The sequence below is a fragment of the Mixophyes fleayi genome, chromosome 5 (genome assembly GCF_038048845.1).
Source record: "Mixophyes fleayi isolate aMixFle1 chromosome 5, aMixFle1.hap1, whole genome shotgun sequence".
Classification (NCBI taxonomy): Eukaryota; Metazoa; Chordata; class Amphibia; order Anura; family Limnodynastidae; genus Mixophyes; species Mixophyes fleayi.
This window is the reverse complement of record NC_134406.1, coordinates 213,302,109-213,324,104: the sequence shown is the minus strand read 5'-3', so window position 1 is coordinate 213,324,104 and position 21,996 is coordinate 213,302,109.

The window sequence follows — 21,996 nt, the reverse complement described above, 5'->3', positions numbered from 1 at the left end:
TATCTAAAAGAGACACTGCATTCCTGTTTCTATTGCCTTCAACAGCAGCCCATTATGATTGCAGAGAATGCCTAAACAATAAGACAATGTTTGAAACAACAAGATAATAGCTATGGCAAAAGAGAAATTTTGTGCCAGTCATTCAAATAGGGCTGCAGAATCCAGTGTTCACATAAGCAGGGGTGTTGTACATTGTCAAGGGACTATAAAAATACTTGATGTGCTATTTGTCCATAAAGCACACTGTAAGTACAAATTCACTGTACTGCACCTACATAATTCCTACATAAAGTATGGTTCAAATCCAACCTAATAACTTTTTGCCTTTCGTTAATTTACACAGGAAACCTTATGTATACACTGAATAGTGAGAAGGATAAGCTTTGTACCGCACAACTAAAGAGAATTAAAACGTCAAAAAAACGTCAAAAAAGGGGTTGAAATCAGCATATAGATTATAATATGCCAATTTGGTTGAACCTTTGGGTTACCAGGAAGAGTATATATTGCGATATAATAATAAATTATATTAATTATATAAGTGCAAAGGTCATATTTTTAACAATGCAGTACCAACATGCCAATGCTGTCCATGTGTTTTTCCCACAGAACACAGAATTTACTCATGATATGAGATGTGAATAAAGAGAAAAGGGTAGACCAGAGTAGACAGTGGGAAATAATTCAATGATGTGATACTCACAGAAACATTTGAGACATTTGCACATTACTAAGGAAGTATAATCATCATCATCATCATCATCATCTATTTATATAGCTCCACTGATTCCGCAGCGCTGTACAGAGAACTCACTCACATCAGTTCCTGCCTCATTGGAGCTTACAGTCTAAATTCCCTAACACACACACACACACACATACACATAGACAGATATAATACACTGTAATGTACTAACCTGATATGCAACTTAAACAAATTAATATGGGCCATTAATAAAAAACTATATATGGTAGGTGGCCAAGCCAAGCCAAAGAGCAAATTAGAGCTCGCAGCAGTGATTAAAACCTTATATTTTAACCACTTAACAAAAGAATTGTTCAATGATTTGGTAATCCATCTCTTTGCCTATTGCAATTGCAAGTAATGGTCTAATCACAGGAATGTGACAGCTCTAATTCACTAATTAATAAAGTACTAGTTACAAGTTAATGAAGTATTGTTCTTCTATAGGTTTTACTACTCCATCAAATAATTTAAGTTTACAGATTATGTCACCATCTGCATCGCGTAACACTGGGAAAGATGTCTGTAATTACTGCACAGTGTGATAACTTTAAAAACATATGTAATGACTCCCATCCACCCACCTGTAATTCAGCATCCTCCCAAAAATATCAATACAAATAATTTCTTTTATGGTGCACACCTGTAGATCACTAAAGCTCCAGCAAAGTAATTGCAAAAGTACAGTACAGACCAGGACAACGAGAAAACTAATTAGTCTTATGTTCTCTCATTACAAATATATTTTCCCAGATTGTGAGTGTGGGCCAAAGAGAACAGGTCAATGAGATGAATGGCTTGATGTCAAATGTGTACTTACATCTAGAAATAAAAACTACTGCACAATTCAGAAAATTAATTTTTTTCATATATTCATAAAGATCTTGAACATTTTATATTGTATGGCGACCCAATAAGAACATTTACATAAAAGTAAACAAAAACAATTGTATTTGTACAGTATATATGTAGTTATTGCAGCTTATTAAATACATTTTCACAATCCCCCCCCCAATCATCTGAATGACCTTCCCAGCGCAACATGTAAATTGCAATACAGCTGTTGCACTAAAGTCAATTACTGTTATTTTACCACATTTTTGCTACACTTTGCTACCGTAGCTTCTCGTTATATGGGGTGTTTGGAATGATTGCGATTGGCTGAAACCTGTCACTTGAAGTCAAACTGTTGTGTACACTACTAGCAAGGTAGAATGTTGTGTGAACCAATGATCTGGTATAAAAAGATGAGGACAATATTAATGATGATGATGGCTGCTGCCTCAAAGCACAGTGATTGAGCTATGTGATTAACTTTATCATTCACATAATAAGCTCCTATAGTGAACTACTGACAAACTTCCTAGCTTATTTATAGCAGTTTATTCAAAGCAGTTTTCAAATCACCTGCTGCCTGGCACATTGCAGTGAATAGATTATGATGTCAGCCTGGCAGCAGGAGTTTTGAAAACGGCTGAGCTGTGACGACTCCAATAGCCAGTCAGATTACTGTGTAATATATTGGCAGCTCTACCTGTGTGGTGCCTGTATAATTAACAAGTACTATATTTACATGCAGTATACACATTAAATATCTGGTACTGTATGGTAACACAATAAGAAGGTTTACAGCAACAGTAAAATAAATAAAAGTGACATTTGTTTATATTTGTTTATTCTGGATTACTACAAGTAAAGATATTTTTAAAGTGTGTTCTTTATTAAAGCTCCACTATCGTATCCAGCTTAGTACTAGCTGGGTATGATCCCCTTCCTGGAATTCCAGGATCTTCTCTGAATTTGTGTTTAGGGTCACAGCCCTAGCTGAAACCCTGGCTGGATGATGCTATGAGCGGGCTTATAATCAGGAGGACCAACTAGACTCCATAATCACAAATATTACAACTTCTGATTGGTCTTTACTCTCACACCCCCTTCTGGACCATTTTAAAGGTCAATATTTTTTCTGGTGCAAAACCTTACATCGGTAACCTAATAAAACTGGGCTTTTGAAATTAACATCTACTCAAAGCTCATACAGTATAATATTGATTTTAAAACAACATATTAATTTTCAGAAGAACAAGTACTCTTATTTTTCTGAAAATTCACTTTTCGGATTGTACTCTTTTATCATCCTAGCATCCAAAACTAGCAACTTGTAACAGAAGATTTTATTACAGCATGAGTCCCAATAATGTTCACCACTTTATCGGGTAATGAAGTTTTAAGGAGTTTTCCTACTCATACACTACTTTTTCTGTACACCTAGGGGAGGGAGCACAACACAGAAACAGATCAAGGACATTAATGGCAGCATTCAAATGCAAGTGACCAGGTGAAGTCAGCATGAGTCACTTGTGGTCACAATAAGTATGTGACTACTGTACTCTATATAACCCATTGTGTCAGTGTTTATGTTAATTATGTATTATTATACTGTATCTATGTATGTTATTATAATGGGAGAGGGACAAGGGTGGCCCTGATCCAATGGTCATCAACCTTGTTTATTTGTAATATGACACAAAAGTCTGCATTATACTGAAATCACTGACGTGATAATTTCCACTACAAGGTCCTGATTTTTATCCATTACTCAGTGGGGCAGGGTCAGAAACTGTCACATCTGAGGAACCTCCTGGGAGTCAGAAGGAAACTCCACCCATTCCTCATAGGGGATGCATTTGGGCCTATTTAAGGGCTCAAAATCAGTCTACTCTTGGCTGGCGTCTGTGGAGGGTGGACGTCTTATAGCTCTCCATTTAAGGAGCCTATATATCCTGAACTTTGTGCATAGCTCTGATTTGCTGTTCACGTGTGTTGCTGTATGTTGCTGTGGATAATCACAATAATGCTCCTGTTTGACCCGGATTCAATACTTGATTTCAACCCACTAGACCTAGGAAGCCCCTATAGTGTGCGTGAACTGTACTTTATTCACTTTTAAATTTATCAGCACATTAATGCAGAAAATAAATGAGTGACTTCACAGGGCATTAGGAAATTGAATCTTATCCATGTCTTTTTCCCAAGCAGATAGTATTGGTAATAAAAGCAATATGTATTACAGATTGGAGGACATTGTCGGTATATGACACATGTGAATACATGAAAAATGCAAAAAGTAAAATTGTGGCGCTCTGAAAATCATGTTAATACTTCCTATATCTGTACATGTATCCTTAAGATACACCTTCAGGGTGCGTACCTTTGTACATCCCATAGCGGCAGCACACTTATACAGGGTTTCTGGGAATTGGCTGTTCAAGCACTGTCAGCTCTGACACCATGATGAGGGCATCACTTCATCCTTAATTCCCGCCGACTGGTTGGCTCTAAGACTGTTTAATATTTTCTGATTGGGCGTCTGCATATATCAGCTCAAACAGCATTTGTTATTATTTTAGTGTGATTTGTCTACTATGTATGCCAATCTGGTGCTTTTAATGTCAGTATTTTTCAGCTAAATATATGTGGAAATATGATTTTAAATATACTAACATTTATGCATCACACATCTTACAATTTAAGTTTTCTGTTGTCTGATGGGCATCAGTGTTTTATGTTTAATTTCTTACTTACTTTTGATCTGCGTTATTGCTATATTCCTTTTTTACATACCAGCAGTATGTTCAAGACTGATGATTATCAGGCTGAGTCATTTATACTATACATTTAGTATAAGTGATTGGCAGGTCTGAGTGCTCACAGGATGCAAGGCGGATTTAATTCTGACAGTTCCCACCCCTCCTTGAGGAGGAGTCAATGGACCCTAAATGGGGTTTACCAGGAAACTGCTGATGAAAACATGCTTTCCATATCTCCACAAGTACGGATTGACAACCTCTACTTATGTCCACAGCTCCCACTTTAAAGAACTGATTCCAATGACTCCAAAAGTCGGAACAGTCATCTGTGGCACCCCCTTTAGAGTGGACTCAGGAACCGAGACCAGGGCAATTTTGTCCTCAGGCCCTCAGGCCAGGGCAGAATTGATCTCTAGGGACTCAGACTGGGTAGTCCCCTCTAGGGGCCCAGACCGCTCAGTCATCTCTAGGGACCCAGAATGGCCAGTCACCTCTACTGGAGTTGATATGGGGGCAGCACCCCTCTGGAGTATAGTGGTGGGATGACACCCCCTCTGGAGCTTGATGGGCAGGTGGCACCCCCTCTGGAGTATGGTGATAGGATGGCACCACCTCTGAAGCATGATGGGAGCATGACACCACCTCTTGAGCATGATGGGGAGATGACACCCCCTCTGGAGCTTGATGGGGAGGCGGCACCCCCTCTAGAGTATGATGGTGGGATGGCACCACTTCTAAAACACGATGGGAGCATGACACCGCCTCTAGACCATAATGGGGATGACACCACCTCTGGGGCATAATGGAAAAACATTTCCCTTTTGAATACTTCAGCCCAAGCAATTCTCTTTACAAGTTCTTTCTGCGCTGACAGTCTGGAAGCTAGAGTGTGTATTGCTTGTTGCAATTCTATAATCTGATATGCTAGTGCCTGGACAGGGCTGAATGCAACAGGCAGATTCTCCATTACTGAACTACACACCTCTGAACTTTTTGGTCATTGATAATGTTAGGAAATCCGAGGAGTGATGAGGCATGTTGTATTTACAAACAATATGGAGTTTATTGAAGAGTTCAAAAGCAGACAGAAAATAAACATAATCTCTGAAGAAATGCTGGTGTGGTGCTAAGGCACAAGGTTGCACAGGAATCTTGCAGTAATATGACAGTCTGAGAGAGCGCAAAATATGAAATAGAGCACTGAAGAAATTTCTGGTGCATGGTTACCGAGTCTTGTTAATGCAAGCTAGTAACTAATGTCTTTTGCAACAAAGCTGGTGCAAATTTTCACAGAGTCTAGTAATAACTGTGAAGCCCTACCTGAGAGCAAAGAAGAATTACCGCAGTCCGTGTCTGGGAATTCTAAATTGCTGCAGAGCTGAAGACATGAATGATGCAGCCAGGATTCAGGTGTCCAAAATGAGCAAAGCAGATACAGCAAATGGTGCAGTCCATAAATCATAATACAATTAACCAATTAACACCAGTGCAGCTACTGAGCAAAAGACACTAGCAGCTGCAGGTGGTGAAAGCTGCAAGAACAAGTCAGAGAGAGCAGAGCAGTCTGCCAACTGACCTGATTCTGGTGGAGCACTCTCAATTTTGTGCAACTGTCCCTTTCATTCGGGGCTTTGTCTTCTCTGCAGGGACAGTTGGCATGTATGTCCCGCTTCAAACTCTTCTGCTCATGAAGCAGGAGTTGCATGCATCTAACAGCATTGGCCGTGTATTTGAATGGGTTGGAGAGTGGCCTTGTACTGCTAAAATTATAGCCACACCCCTTGTATTATGGTCCACTGGCTTCGTGGAGTGGAATCTCCTTCAGTTTTGTGACCAACTCTAAATGAGGACTTACACTATATGGAAAAAAGTACTTGGCCACACCTGTTAATTATTGAACTAAGGTTTTTCAATCAGACCGTTTGTGAGAGGTGTATAAAATCAAGCACCAAGCCATGCAGTCTCCATTTGCAAACATTTGTGATACAAAATGGGTCATTTTGAAGAGCTCAGTGACTTCAAGCGTGATACTGTGATAGGATGCCCCCTTTGCAATAAGACAGTTTGTGAAATTTTATTTCTTCCGGATATTTACCGGTCAACTGTAAGTGATATTATTAGAAAGTGGAAGCATTTAGGTACAACAGCAACTAAGCCATGAAGCGAAAGACCACGTAAAATCACAGAGCGGGGTCAACGACTGCTAAGGCGCATGGTGCTTAAAAGTCGCCAACACTCTGCTGATTCCATAGCTGAAGAGTTCTGAACTTCCACTGGCATTATGTAAGCACCAAAACTGTGCCATGGGAGCTTAATGCAATGGGTTTCCATGGCCGAGCAGCTGCATGCAAGCCTCAAATCACCAAGACCAATGCCAAGTGTCAGATGTAGTGGTCTAAAGCACACCGACACTGGACTGTGGAGCACTGGAAACGTGTTCTATGGAGTGACGAATCACACTTCTCTGTTTGGCAGTCAGATGGGCGAGTCTGGGTTTGGCGGATGCAGGGAGAATGTTACTTGCCTGACTACATTATGCCAACTGAAAAGTTTGGTAGAGGACAGATAATGGTATTGGGCTGTTTTTCAGGGTTTGGGCTAGGCCCCTTATCTCCAGTGAAGGGCAATCTTAATGATTCAGCATACCAAATCATTTTGGACAATGCTATGCTTCCAACTTTGTGGCAACAGTTTTTGGGGAAGGCCCTTTTCTATTCCAACATGACTGTGCCCAGTGCACAAAGCCAGGACTACAGAAACATGGTTTGATGAGTTCAGTGTGGAAGATTTTGACTGGCCCGCACAGAGCCCTGACCTCAACTCCATCGAACACCTTTGAGATGAACTGGAACAGAGATTGTGAGCCAGGCCTTCTCGTCCAACATCAGTGCCTGACCTCAAAAATGTTCTACAGAATGAATGGGCACAAATTCCCACAGAAACACTCCAACAACTTGTGGAAAGCCTTCCAAGAAGAGTGGAAGCTGTTATTGCTGCAGAAGGGGGACCAACTCCTTATTAAAGTATATATATTTGAATACAATGTCATTACAGTCCCTGTTGGTGTAATGGTCAAGCATCCGAATACTTTTGTCCATATAGTGTATGTCTACAAATGGCTATGATTCCATGTTCATTAATTCTACATTCATCATTCTATTTCTGTTTGTACCAAGTACTAACTGTATACAGTTATTTAGTTAGAAATTGATTAGAATAGTTGCGGCATATACCTGATACATCTAAATCTGGTCATTAGCAAGGAGGGAACAAACGTATGATATGGGAGCAGACACAAATCAAAATAGGCATAGCTGAGCTAGGATGAACAAATATCACACAAGGTGAGCAGACATGAGCCAGGTAGCGCTGACACTAGACAAGGAAGTTGCTGACATGAGTAAGGTTCCTATATGTACCAATTTTCCCTAAAAAAAGAATCATTTTTATTTATATAGAAATCTTTCTCTTGCTCCAGAAGCCAAATGTTTATTTATCTAAATTAACAGGATGTGACAGCTTTGTTGTTACACGGCTATTTAGAGTTGAACTTGGGCGCTCCCCCTTCCCTACTGTAAATCTGTCCACACAATCATCTTCTCACAGACTTCTTACTTGTAGTGAAACATGGATTTGTTGAGGTGCTAAATTGCTAAGGTGCTAGACTTACTCCTAACTCTAAGGGGGTATTCAATTGTTGCTTTTAACGCGCTTAAAAAAAAAAAAACGAGCGCTCTAAAAATATTAGCGTTAGTACGGTATTTACTCGCTAAATTTCCTGAGCTGCGAGATGAAATTTAGCGAGTAATTACCGTATTAACGCTAATTCAGCGAGTAAACGACCGTATTAACGCTATTTACGCGCATATTACCGTATAAACTGTAATATTTTTCGAGCGCTCGTTTTTTTTTTGTTTTAGCGCGTTAAAAGCAACAATTGAATACCCCCCTAAATGTTATTCTCCCTTCTGCAAATAAGGTATGAGCTTTTTTTTCACAAACACCTCAAAGTTATTGACAAAATATAAAATAAATGCACAGACATGTGAATTTTTATTCTTGTGCTACTTTTATTTTTTTTTCCCTATAAAACATTTTCTTCAGCTTTGTTGGACTGAGGACTCCAGTGTGTGTTGCTTTATTTCAGAGGCCTGTTAGTGTCTTTTAAATGTCAAGACATTTTTCTCTTGCTGCTGTAGCTTTCAGCATTGTTCCACCTTTTTGGCACCTCTACCTTTACCCTCTTCAATCTGCAGTCACCACTGTGCCAATATAATCTCAGATTTTCAGCAAATCAACACTATGTACTCCCTGCTGACTAAGAGAGTTTACAACTGACAGGAATAAAAAGATAGTGCCCTGCAGTGGTTTATCTCTGTATTCTTCACTTGCCACAAACTGATCTTTATTCTCTGAGGTTTTGTCAGTAATATGTGGAAAATATAATGCTTAATTTGTGTCTTAGTATGAGAACATTTACATAATAAAGAAAAGCGACTATATTTTGAATAAATCATTACTCCTGCACGTCCAGATCTTGGTACAAAGTTACATATAATTTTGTGGACTTTACTGAACAATTATCATGCTATTATAGGAGGAGACTATTACCTCTACAAATCAGCTACAATATCAGAAGAGAGCCAGTTAGTCACAAGGCATATTGCAGACAGTTTTGTTCACTCAATGGGGCTGAGAGTGAGTACTACTCCAGTTTGCAAAGCCAATCTCTCTGCGCATGTCAAGAAACTGGGCACAGCTTCCTCCTGAGAGATGGAATGGGGAATTCTAACGTAGTTCACATACAATAGGAGCATTTGCGCAATTGCAAACAGATGCGGACTGGAAAGAACACGTATATATTCCTGGGAAAGCCGCATCCTTTGCGGGTTGTCAGGGGCAAGTGAAAATAGCAGATGGTGATGAAAGTCTCCGGCACTTGTGAAACACTTGTGATTGTCTGTTTGCAATTGCACCTCTGATGCCGATTGGTGCTTACTTCATCACTGGGGCATATATTATGTCTTTGTGTGCATGTTTAAGCAAAACTTTTTTTGTGTGTATTTTTTCTGCTGCATTCAGTGGTCAAAGTGGAAATTTAGAAGTGGTGGCATGGAAAATGAAACCGGAATGTACGTGAATGGAATGTCATTGTTTTACTATGAAGACAGTAGGAGAAGTGGTGGTAAGGCATACCACTGTATACACACCTACATCCACCACTGGCTGTATGAGAGAGGTTTTTAAGATTTATTGATGCTTAACACCGAATATGTTTGGTGCACATAAAACAAATGAACTAAAACATGGGTGCAAACGGGATGTACTTTACTGGGACATGTGTCTGATATAAACATATGTTCCTGATTCTGACCTGCATGTGGGCATAAATACACTATTTTTACGTATAGTTTTTTGACCATAAATTATGCCCATTTTGCATCTAACTCTGCATCAGGCCTAATACGTTTACTATTTATGTACTTGAGTAGATAAAAGGGACAGAGCAAAATAAAATAACAGGTATGTAAAGTGGTACAATTAATAGATAGCTGTCACTGCAAGCTTTCAGGGAACTAAGGTATACTTGCCAACTTTCTAAAGTTGGCTTCCGGGAGCCTGCTGGAGCAGGTGGGCGTGATGGCGGGCGGGGCTCCAAAATTCTTTTCATTTTGGACCCGACCCCGTGACGTAATGACCCAAACATCTTACAGCAGGGGGTGGGGCCAAACACCGCGATTCCAGGTGAATCGCGGCGATTTGGACCTAATTCTGTTCACTTCACTAGGAAGTGGGCAGATCTGGGAGATTGCCACACTCTAACGGGAGTCCGTGAGACTCTCGCAAAATGCGGGAGTCTCCCAGACATTCCAGGAGAGTTGGCAAGTATGAACTAAGGCCCATTCGTCTGGAAGGTTACAAAGATAGTTGTTAATATAGATAAATACAAATAAAAACACAAATCAAACAGAAGATTTAGAGTGTTATATTCTCTCCTGTAATAGCTAGAAGAGGTTGGTGATTCAGCGCTTGAAGAATAAAGACACCTGATATTTAAGAATCAAGTATTTTACAATATTGAATATTGATGAGTATATTTTTGTCCATACTTATATAATTTACAATACTGTATTTAATAAATTGTTTTGTTTGTTTTAAAATCACCATTCCATGAAATCCAAACCCTATCTTGTATTTGTAGTACATATATTTGCTGTGCTTGCACCGTAAGAATAAATGCATATTGAATTGTCTTGTTAGATAAATATGCAGACACAGTCCCTTTCCTTGACAGAAGCAGTTAAATGGGCAACTGTCACAGATCATTTCAGATTCTCTGCTGACCTTAAGCTGAACCACTCTTATATACAATCTTACAAGAGTGGACAGGACTGTTAAACTTCATTTGGTGCATTCACTTTAATTTAACACAGATAGTGCTGCTTGCCTAACAGAATACAGTCCATCTGTAATTGTACTTTCCTAAATTTCTGCTTTTAATACATTTAGATACTATATTTCATGTTTTTTTTCTGATGGTATCATGGTACTAAACTGTACTCAGTACCGGCCTAATTTTTTAAAAAATCCACGAGTACATGTGACTGAGTATGTTTATCAATACCCTTTTTCATAGAAATAAACACTGTATGTACGTATCATATCTATCTGGTAAGACTTTATGATACATATACATTCATATGTAGAGAATAATGTTTGACTTGTTGATGTGACACATTTGAAATATTAATATGCATGAAGTGCATTATTGGATTTTATGGCTGGGCTTAGACCACAATGACAGAAGGCATGCCTGGTCCAATAAAAAATTATTTTATGTACAGTAGACATTCATAATAACATACAATGTATATCATGGAAAAAAAATTAATAAAAAACATTTTTTTTAATTTTGTAATGTTTTATCACTAATGCCTACATTAATAACCTGTAACATTAGTTGAATAGCTTTTTTTTCTGTGCATTCATTTGTGATTTTATATTCAACATAGGTATTGGATATCCTGCAATGTCCTGTCTAGTAGAACAGAGCAGAACTATACCTGTTGTATTCAGGAGTACTTATTTACATGCATTTTAAAACATTGTGCTCAGTATGCGTGCCGTAACGAATCAAGCACAGCATTATTATGTAATAATTATACGTTTATAAACAATTAACCTTTTTGTTACTATAAAAAGTACAAAGATACTTTTTTCAAAATACCTCTGCAATTATTTTACTTGTTATTGGTCTTAATTTAAAGGAAAACTGAATTGTAGACAATTTGTCACCCTTCATTCTTGCCCCATTAGCCAGTAGAAAAATGGGAGCTCATATCTGCTGCATTTGTGAGATTTTTAGGGCCCTGGAGCTTCAAGTTCCTGAATTCTTTAGCAGCATTGGTGGCTCGGACAGGGTAAACCTTAGGCTGGGTGCAGACTACAGAAATTTTCTCCCGATGCAATATCACTAACAACTGAATGTCCTGATCAGCACTCCGATTCGTGGCTACACACTTTACATGTTACACGTTTAGCACAATTTACCTTCAGATCTGTGCTCTTCATCTGTCACAACCATTGGCTGAAAAGATTGTGACTCTGTGGGGGGTATTCAATTGACGGCGGGATCGGCGAAAATCCCGCGCTCTAAAAATATTACAGTTAATACGGTAAACCTGCGTGTAAATACCGTTAATACGGTAATTTACTCGCTGGATTTCCAGAGAGTAATTATTCTTTGGGCGCAGGATTTTCGGTGATCTCGCCGTCAATTGAATACCCCCCTGTAAACGCTATAAAGATTTGCCTACAGTGCTGGTTGTGAGTGCAAACACACTGAAGAAATGGAACAACATCGTTCTATCGTTTATAGAGATTTTTAGTCCATTTATAAAATCGAATCAAACAATACAATGTGCTTGGAACAAGAATCGTTGGAGCGTACACACTAATGTGATATTGGACCAAGCGGTCGTTTATCGTGTAATTGGACCGATAATCTCATGAAAAACCTATAGTGTATACACAGCCTTAATGTTGATTTTATGCTTATTAGCAAAATGTGTTTATTGCAATGCACCATTACTGGTACACGCTCTATAATGCTGCTAATATAAAACAAGCAAAACACATCTACTTGGTACAAAACCCAATGCAAACCTAATAAAATGTCTGAAAAGCTACTGGGAAAACCAGGCATATCTACTTCTTCTGTCGTATGGTTGCACTGCTCTGGATTAACATGACACTGAACTAATGAAATAACTATTTCCAGCCACCTTGAAAATCACTATTTTGGCTGCTCATTGCTTTCTAGGGTAGCTTAAAAAATAGTTACACCATGGAAGAATCACTTTTCACAAACAGTCCATACAGACTGATGGGCGCACAGAGAGCAGCTTGCGTTTAAAAACAATAGTGCTCTGTTCTAGAGGTTCCAAGATTTGGCTGATTGCCTGAAAATTGGATGATAGGTTGCTCATGAAAACCCCTCTACTTACATAAATAAGTAATGTCTGGATTTTCACACTGAAAACGGAAATTTGTTTCCGCTTCCCTGTAAAAAGTAATATTTTTGAAAATTATTTGTATATAGCTTTTAAGTGTTTGTACATGCAGTTGCAATACTGACAGCAAATTAACTCTTATATTGAAGGTATTTGTCACACTGCCAAAATTTCACAGGATGATAGTGTTGAACTTTGTAATATTGAAGGAAATGACGTAAAATGATTCTATTTTTGCTATGGATAGTACATACACTGTGCTGGAAGATAGCACTATATACAAAAGAACTTGCAAATTATTCACATAGAAATAAAATATGTAACCAACATATTTGCTTGTCATCAATGGCCCTGATTATGGATGTCTTCTTTACCCTAAAGTTTAGACTTTTCCAGCACATACGCTTTGAAGACTTGTTATCCACTATGCTAAATAGTGTAAAGTACATCTACTCTTTAATTAAAATTGCAACTATCTTCCATGGATTTCATGAGTTTTCTGAGCATTTAGCCCTTTTATTAGAATATTCACTTATGAATCGTATTATTATACTAATGCTTTGTACACATGACAGACTTTATTTCCAACTCCCCTCTGTTCAAGACATAGGAGAGATCTTTGATCTGTATGGGCAATGGACTGACAATGCATATTGTCACTTGATGGAAACAGATGTCTGAGCATGGATAGGGAAAGTAGAACCTGCTCTTCATTTCACCACCCCAGCTCAGTCTTCCCTCCTTATCTCCTTGCTGTTATGGTGCTGGCAGCTACCTGGAAAGAACTTCTTGGCTGGGGTAGCTATCAGAGATACACCATGTCATGAGAGGACTGGTTGTGAGGTACAAGAGGTCAAGGGATTGGAGAAGGTAGAATAGTGATTGACAAAGCCAAAGTCCAGGGATTGGATAAGGTAGAATAGTGGTGGGCGAAGCCAAGATCGAAGGACTGGAGAAGCTAAAGTTATGTAGAGTGTGTTGCAATGAACATTGCAATATGTCTAAGGTCATGTGAAAGATTTCTGATTAGTATGGCTGTAATCTGAAAAATGGTGCGCCAGTCTGTATTGTTCACTGCAATATATTAACTCTATATGTGCATAGGTAAGCTCTCAGGAATAGCATTAAAGCTATTGAGTGCACTCCTACAAGATCTGCTATTGTCAGACACAGTAAATAGTTACCCAAAGTATTGTATGTCTTCTACTAAAGCAGAGAAGTGGCAGTCATTGATACATAAAGTACTTAACGTCATGTATGGACTTGCTAAAAATGTTTTTTGTAATGTTAAGGGCTGTGAATAGCTGGATAAATCAGGGTGAATACAAGCTAAATATGGGCTGGAAGCATGAATTTGCCTCAAATTGTGCACAAATGCAAAAACAATGTTTTGTTTTGTGGGGTGAGATATTTGAGTGGAGAGGAAGTAGGCGCTCCGTGGTTGTAGGTAGATGCAGAAGCTCTTTCTCAAAGATAGCATCAATGTGTCCGGACTTTTAGCTATTCTCTGATTGATGATAATGACTTCACTTTGACCACTGTATGGAAATACCCATGTAATGAAAATATAAAAACATACTAAAAGTGAGACATGTAATAATCACAGTGCTGATTTTTCCGTAAGTCTTCCTTAAGACATAAATGAAGCTGGATTGTACAGTATTTTAGGAGAACATGGAAAAGTTTAATTTAATGAAGGGGATGATCCTAAAACATCAGTAGGCTGGACTTTGAAGTAGGGGGTGATCCTAAAACATCAGTAGGCTGGACTTTGAAGTAGGGGGTGATCCTAAAACATCAGTAGCCTGGACTTTGAAGTGATGTTTTTACGTTTTTCACCACGTGAATTTCCATTCATAACTACAATGCCACAAAGGTAGTCACAAAATGGGCCTGATTCATTAAGGAAAGGAAAGCAAAAAAAAGAGTAACTTTGCCCCTTGGCAAAACCATGTTACATTGGAGGGAGAGGTAAATTTAAAATGTGATGGCAAATTTATAGTTGGGGTAGGGCATGTTCTAGATCAATTTTAAATTTCAGTGTACAAATAAAGTATTTGTGTGCTACATGACAAAACAGACAGTATTTAACTTATGTGCAAAATAAAAAACTAATATGCACCCCTCGAATTGTGACATGGTTTTGTCCAGGAGAAAACTCATTGTTTTGCCTTACTTTTCTTAATGAATTAGGCCCAATGACTTTACAGGGACAAATTTTAGTGGTATGGTTAAAAAAAATGTGGAATGTCGGTGTGTACCTATGTATGAATGAGGTAGATAAAATGCATTGCACAAGTAGAACTGTTTTTGAGGGGTGCATTTCTCCACATTCAGAATTGGCCCATTAACGACTAGAACAATAGAGTAGTCGCATTGTTTGTATGTATTGTAGGTCTTTTCAATCTCAAATTGTACTATGATTGTTTTTTTTATCTTACTCTGGATAAACTGACAGGGGATTATGCGGATGTTGAGTTGAACTTGATGGGTATATGACGTTAATCAATCTAAATAAATATGTAAATATGTATAGCTTTATCTATTTCTATAAAGAGTTTTAGCCCTAGACTCAGACATTTATGTTTTCTATTGAAATGCTTTTCTGGCCTCAATATGTAAGTCTCTCTGTACAAGGGTAACATATAATGTGTAAAATGTTTGAAGATTTGAGCTGAATTGCTCAAACTACCTCAATAATAAGTGCTCAGGTTGTCTACAATGGAAACAGAGAAAATATAGACATTGATGAATAATGAAGGCACAAATTGGAGGCTTTGTGCACAATATTGGGATAAGCTCACCATGCTGTATCTCCTGTAGGTGAGTTCCTGGCCAGTGAAACAAATATATATTCAGGGTGTCTTTTATTTGCACATACACTTTGGTCTTATTTGTCCTTGGCTGCTGTCTTAGATGATTTTACTCACTTGTACACACTTCATTAAATTAAAGAAACGTGCCTCTCACTCATTTCTAGTTTGTTTTTCTGGGAGTTGATCACTCCCTTCAGGTGCTATATTGTGCACAAAATTCTCCTTTATGTATATGCTAACACATAGTGATTTATATTGTCACTCACCGGACTGTGAGTGCTTCTTCCCGGACATTTAGGAACCGTGGCCGTCCTCCATCCTGAGGGACTGCGCATGCGCAGCCCTTTCTATACCTCCAGTGTATGTTCCTTTAACTTAATTGGCAGATCAGGCAACCTCCCTATATTAAGCACCTGTGGTCATCACCACATTGCCTGATCTTGGAGTCTCATTCCCCATGAGTCTCTGAAGGTGTTCCTGTGTTTCCTCGTTTACTCAGCCCAGCTGATTCCTGTGGTTTCCAAACCACTTCTACCTCTGTGGTTTCCAAACCACTTCTACTACTGTGGTTCCCATACCACTTCTACCATCTACTGTATCATCGTGACTGTGAGCTGATTCCTATCCGCTGCCTCCGTGCACTACAGTCTTCTAACCACTTCAACTCTACCTTGTATCATTGGGACTGTTAGCTGATGCCTATCCGCTGCCTCCGTGCACTACAGTCTTTCATTCACATCCACTCACCTGTTCATGATTGTGACTGCCAGCTGATTCCTATCCGCTGCCTCCGTGCACTACAGTCTTCAACCTGCAACTCGTCTGGGTTTCATCATCGTGACTGCTAGCTGATTCCTATCCGCTGCCTCCGTGCACTACAGTCTTCAACCTGCAACCCGTCTGTGTTTCATCGTGACTGTTTAGCTGATTCCTATCCGCCGCCTTTGTGCGCTTCAGTCTTCAGCCCTTGTCAACTCTCCCGTGTTTCCTTGAGTCTGCTGCCACTATTGCTACCCGCTACGCTCCGTGATCAACTGTTCCAGTTCAACTCTGCTCTGGTGTCCCATCGTTACTGCACCTGCTGGTTGCTATTGGCTACCTCCGTGTTCCCGCAGAGACCCGCTGCTGTTACTTCTCAGCGCTACGCATCCATCTACTGCTGATCCGCTCTCCACGCCTTCCTGGGTTCCCTGCTGGTCTACCTACCTGTGCGCTGCACCTGCTAGACCACCGCTTCACCCATCCAGGGACTTTGCATCCTGCCGGCCTCCTGCCGTTCAGGTATCTCTGCACTTCTGTCTGACTGCCTTCTCCTGAACCACGGTATGCATACTTCCCATTGACTGTGCTGTGTATTGCATACCTTGCTGGACTGTGTTGGTTCTCCTCTGGAGTGTACTATCCGCTGAGTCTATTGCCATCATTGACTGTGTTATCTCATGCTGGATTACTTCAAGAGACTTTCTATATTGGCAGTGTTGTTCAGTCATTTATACATTTATATTGTGCATATTACTGTGGATCAAAGTCAAGGTGCCCGTGTATATATTGTGTTGCAGTCTCTCCCCGTGCACCTCCTCACATATATATTCAGTGGTACAACTTGCTAGTGGCAGACCACTGACCCCTGTTTCCAGTTTCACCTGCTCCAGTATCCTCTCACATAGCAGTGGTACAACTTGCTAACGCAGACCACTGACTCCCCGGATACCTCCACTTGGATTCCATTCCTTCACTCAGACAGCGGTACAACTTGCTATCCGCAGACCGCTGACTCTCATCACCTCCTCGTTTCTGTTGGACATTCCTCCTCACTATAGCAGTGGTACAACTTGCTACCGCAGACCACTGACTACCTTCACGTGTCCTTTGTCCATACAGTTCCTCGTGTATTACTACCTCCATATTGCCAGTGCTGCTAGTCATAGACTTTCCTGAGCATCTCATCATCTGCTATTTCCTGTTCCGTGATCACCCTGCTACCAGAGTACCATATTACCACCTATACTGCTCTGGTAAGCCTATCACCTGGTGATCCCTGGGTAAAGACTCCTAGTGCCCGTGACAGTAAGATCAGGCCATGACAGACCCAGATACGGAACCTACAGCCAAAGAGATGCTGCGGCATCTGGTTACCCGTATTGAGCAACAGGAAGTTCGCCAACGGCATTTACTGCGGTGTTACCAGGCGTTAGCCTCCCAAAGACCGTCTGTGCAAGATGCCACAACTACTGTTGATGCTCCTGTGCCTTCCTCCGTTTCCCCAGTGCCATCCCAGGTGTTTACAGCTTCCACGCTTCACCTGCCTACTCCGTCAAAATACGATGGAGACCCCAAAACTTGTAGGGGTTTTCTTACTCAATGCTCAGTCCATTTTGAACTCCAACCTCAAAATTTTTCTACCCATCGTTCCAGAGTGGCCTATCTTATTTCATTGTTTTCTGGACAAGCTCTTGCATGGGCTTCCCCTCTGTGGGAAAGAAACGATCCATTGTTACAGGATAGTGCCGAGTTTATTTCCACGTTCCGAAGTGTATTCGATGAACCAGGTCGTGTTATTTCCGCTGCATCTAACATTCTCCGTCTTCGCCAAGGATCTCGCACTGTGGCTCAGTACGTCATTCGATTTAGGATCTTAGCCTCTGAACTTCAGTGGAACACTGAAGCACTAGTTGCCGCCTTCTGGCAGGGGCTTTCCGATAAAATTAAAAACGCACTCACTTCACAAGAACTACCCTCCTCTTTAGAAGATTTGATCTCTCTTTGCCATCGGGTAGACCTGAGGTTTCGTGAAAGAGAACCTGAGAAAACAACTTCGGTTAAAACACCTCTTCTCTCAAATCCTCAATTTCACCCAGCTTCATCTCCGGGGATACCCATGGAGATAGGTCGCTCCAAATTAACTTTAGAGGAGAGGGACCGAAGAATAAAGAATAGACTTTGTATCTATTGTGCCGATTCTACGCATATGCTCAATTCTTGTCCCAGGAAATGCCGGGCTCTAACCAATACTGGGGAGATAAGGTTAGGGTTCCTGGAGTCCTCTCCATCTTCTACGAAAGTAAAAGCCTGCGCTTTTGATGTTACGATTTCCTTTGCTACCAAATCATTTGAGTCACAGGCATTGATTGATTCTGGAGCAGCAGGAAATTTCATTTCTAAATTCCTAGTGAATCAATGGTCCCTACCAGTGATTACTTTGAAAACACCCATTACTGTGACTGCTATGGATGGATCACGTCTCATCAATGGTCTCATCACCCAGAGTACGTCTCCAGTAACGCTTCAGATTGGTGGGCTACACCATGAGGAGATTTCGTTTTTAATTCTTCCTGTTACGACAAGTCCGATTGTCTTAGGCCTTCCATGGCTTCAATGTCATTCTCCCCAGATTGATTGGCGCACTTCTCAAGTTACATCTTGGGGAGCTGAATGTCATCATCGTTGTCTCTCTCAAGTGGTTTCATTCAAAAGACAGCATTCGTCTATTCCACCAGGTCCTCCTCCACAGGATCCTTCATCTACGGATCTGTGTGATAAGGTTCAGTCTGAACGCCTTCCTCCTCATCGGGCGTTCGTGACGTCATCGGACGTTGAAGATGGATCTCAGGAGTCATCTTCAAAAAGTCAAGTGCTGGTGGTTCACGGTCACCATCCGTCTTTTCCGGAATTTCCTGCCCTCCCTCCCACCCAAGTTCCTGCTGTGGAGACTGCTTGTCAGACCTTCAAAAATATCTGGTCTCAGGTCAAAACCTGTTTAAAGAAGACATCTAACAAATATAAGTCTTTCGCAGATAAGAAGAGGCGGGCTATTCCACCACTAAAAATTGGAGATCGTGTCTGGTTATCTACCAAAAATATTCGTTTGAAGGTTCCATCTATGAAATTCGCCCCTCGTTTTATTGGTCCATATAGGATCATTCAAGTTATCAATCCAGTATGTGTTAAACTTCTTCTTCCTAAGAATCTTCGGATTTCCAATGCCTTCCATGTGTCCTTGCTCAAACCTCTCATTATCAACCGTTTCTCGGCTCCTCCCTCAGCACCGCAGCCAGTTCAAGTTCATCAGGAGGAGGATTTCGAGATTACTGAGGTATTGGATGCAAAAATTTCGCGAGGAGTCCTCCGTTTCCTCGTTCATTGGAAGGGCTTTGGTCCTGAAGAGCGTTCATGGATCAAAGCTGAAGATCTTAATGCTCCTGCCCTTCTGAAGAAGTTTTATTCCAAAAATCCGGACAAGCCCGGTTCCAGGCGTTCTGTGCCCACCTTTAAAAGGGGGGGTACTGTCACTCACCGGACTGTGAGTGCTTCTTCCCGGACATTTAGGAACCGTGGCCGTCCTCCATCCTGAGGGACTGCGCATGCGCAGCCCTTTCTATACCTCCAGTGTATGTTCCTTTAACTTAATTGGCAGATCAGGCAACCTCCCTATATTAAGCACCTGTGGTCATCACCACATTGCCTGATCTTGGAGTCTCATTTCCCATGAGTCTCTGAAGGTGTTCCTGTGTTTCCTCGTTTATTCAGCCCAGCTGATTCCTGTGGTTTCCAAACCACTTCTACCTCTGTGGTTTCCAAACCACTTCTACTACTGTGGTTCCCATACCACTTCTACCATCTACTGTATCATCGTGACTGTGAGCTGATTCCTATCCGCTGCCTCCGTGCACTACAGTCTTCTAACCACTTCAACTCTACCTTGTATCATTGGGACTGTTAGCTGATGCCTATCCGCTGCCTCCGTGCACTACAGTCTTTCATTCACATTCACTCACCTGTTCATGATTGTGACTGCCAGCTGATTCCTATCCGCTGCCTCCGTGCACTACAGTCTTCAACCTGCAACTCGTCTGGGTTTCATCATCGTGACTGCTAGCTGATTCCTATCCGCTGCCTCCGTGCACTACAGTCTTCAACCTGCAACCCGTCTGTGTTTCATCGTGACTGTTTAGCTGATTCCTATCCGCCGCCTTTGTGTGCTTCAGTCTTCAGCCCTTGTCAACTCTCCCGTGTTTCCTTGAGTCTGCTGCCACTATTGCTACCCGCTACGCTCCGTGATCAACTGTTCCAGTTCAACTCTGCTCTGGTGTCCCATCGTTACTGCACCTGCTGGTTGCTATTGGCTACCTCCGTGTTCCCGCAGAGACCCGCTGCTGTTACTTCTCAGCGCTACGCATCCATCTACTGCTGATCCGCTCTCCACGCCTTCCTGGGTTCCCTGCTGGTCTACCTACCTGTGCGCTGCACCTGCTAGACCACCGCTTCACCCATCCAGGGACTTTGCATCCTGCCGGCCTCCTGCCGTTCAGGTATCTCTGCACTTCTGTCTGACTGCCTTCTCCTGAACCACGGTATGCATACTTCCCATTGACTGTGCTGTGTATTGCATACCTTGCTGGACTGTGTTGGTTCTCCTCTGGAGTGTACTATCCGCTGAGTCTATTGCCATCATTGACTGAGTTATCTCAAGCTGGATTACTTCAAGAGACTTTCTATATTGGCAGTGTTGTTCAGTCATTTATACATTTATATTGTGCATATTACTGTGGATCAAAGTCAAGGTGCCCGTGTATATATTGTGTTGCAGTCTCTCCCCGTGCACCTCCTCACATATATATTCAGTGGTACAACTTGCTAGTGGCAGACCACTGACCCCTGTTTCCAGTTTCACCTGCTCCAGTATCCTCTCACATAGCAGTGGTACAACTTGCTAACGCAGACCACTGACTCCCCGGATACCTCCACTTGGATTCCATTCCTTCACTCAGACAGCGGTACAACTTGCTATCCGCAGACCGCTGACTCTCATCACCTCCTCGTTTCTGTTGGACATTCCTCCTCACTATAGCAGTGGTACAACTTGCTACCGCAGACCACTGACTACCTTCACGTGTCCTTTGTCCATACAGTTCCTCGTGTATTACTACCTCCATATTGCCAGTGCTGCTAGTCATAGACTTTCCTGAGCATCTCATCATCTGCTATTTCCTGTTCCGTGATCACCCTGCTACCAGAGTACCATATTACCACCTATACTGCTCTGGTAAGCCTATCACCTGGTGATCCCTGGGTAAAGACTCCTAGTGCCCGTGACATATATATTGTTTGTTGTTGAGCGCCAGACAACATTTTTCTTTTGTTTAACCAAATTGGAGGCTTACCTAAAGAGGGTTGTGGGGAAGTATGAACCCAGAGATAACAGTATCCCAAAATTTGCAACAGTCTGCTTGGTACCAGTGAATAATATATTTTTGTGCAACTAGCCTAACCAATCATATTTGGAGAGATGAGGAAAAGGAGGCGAATAATAGTTTATGGAACTAATTGAAAAG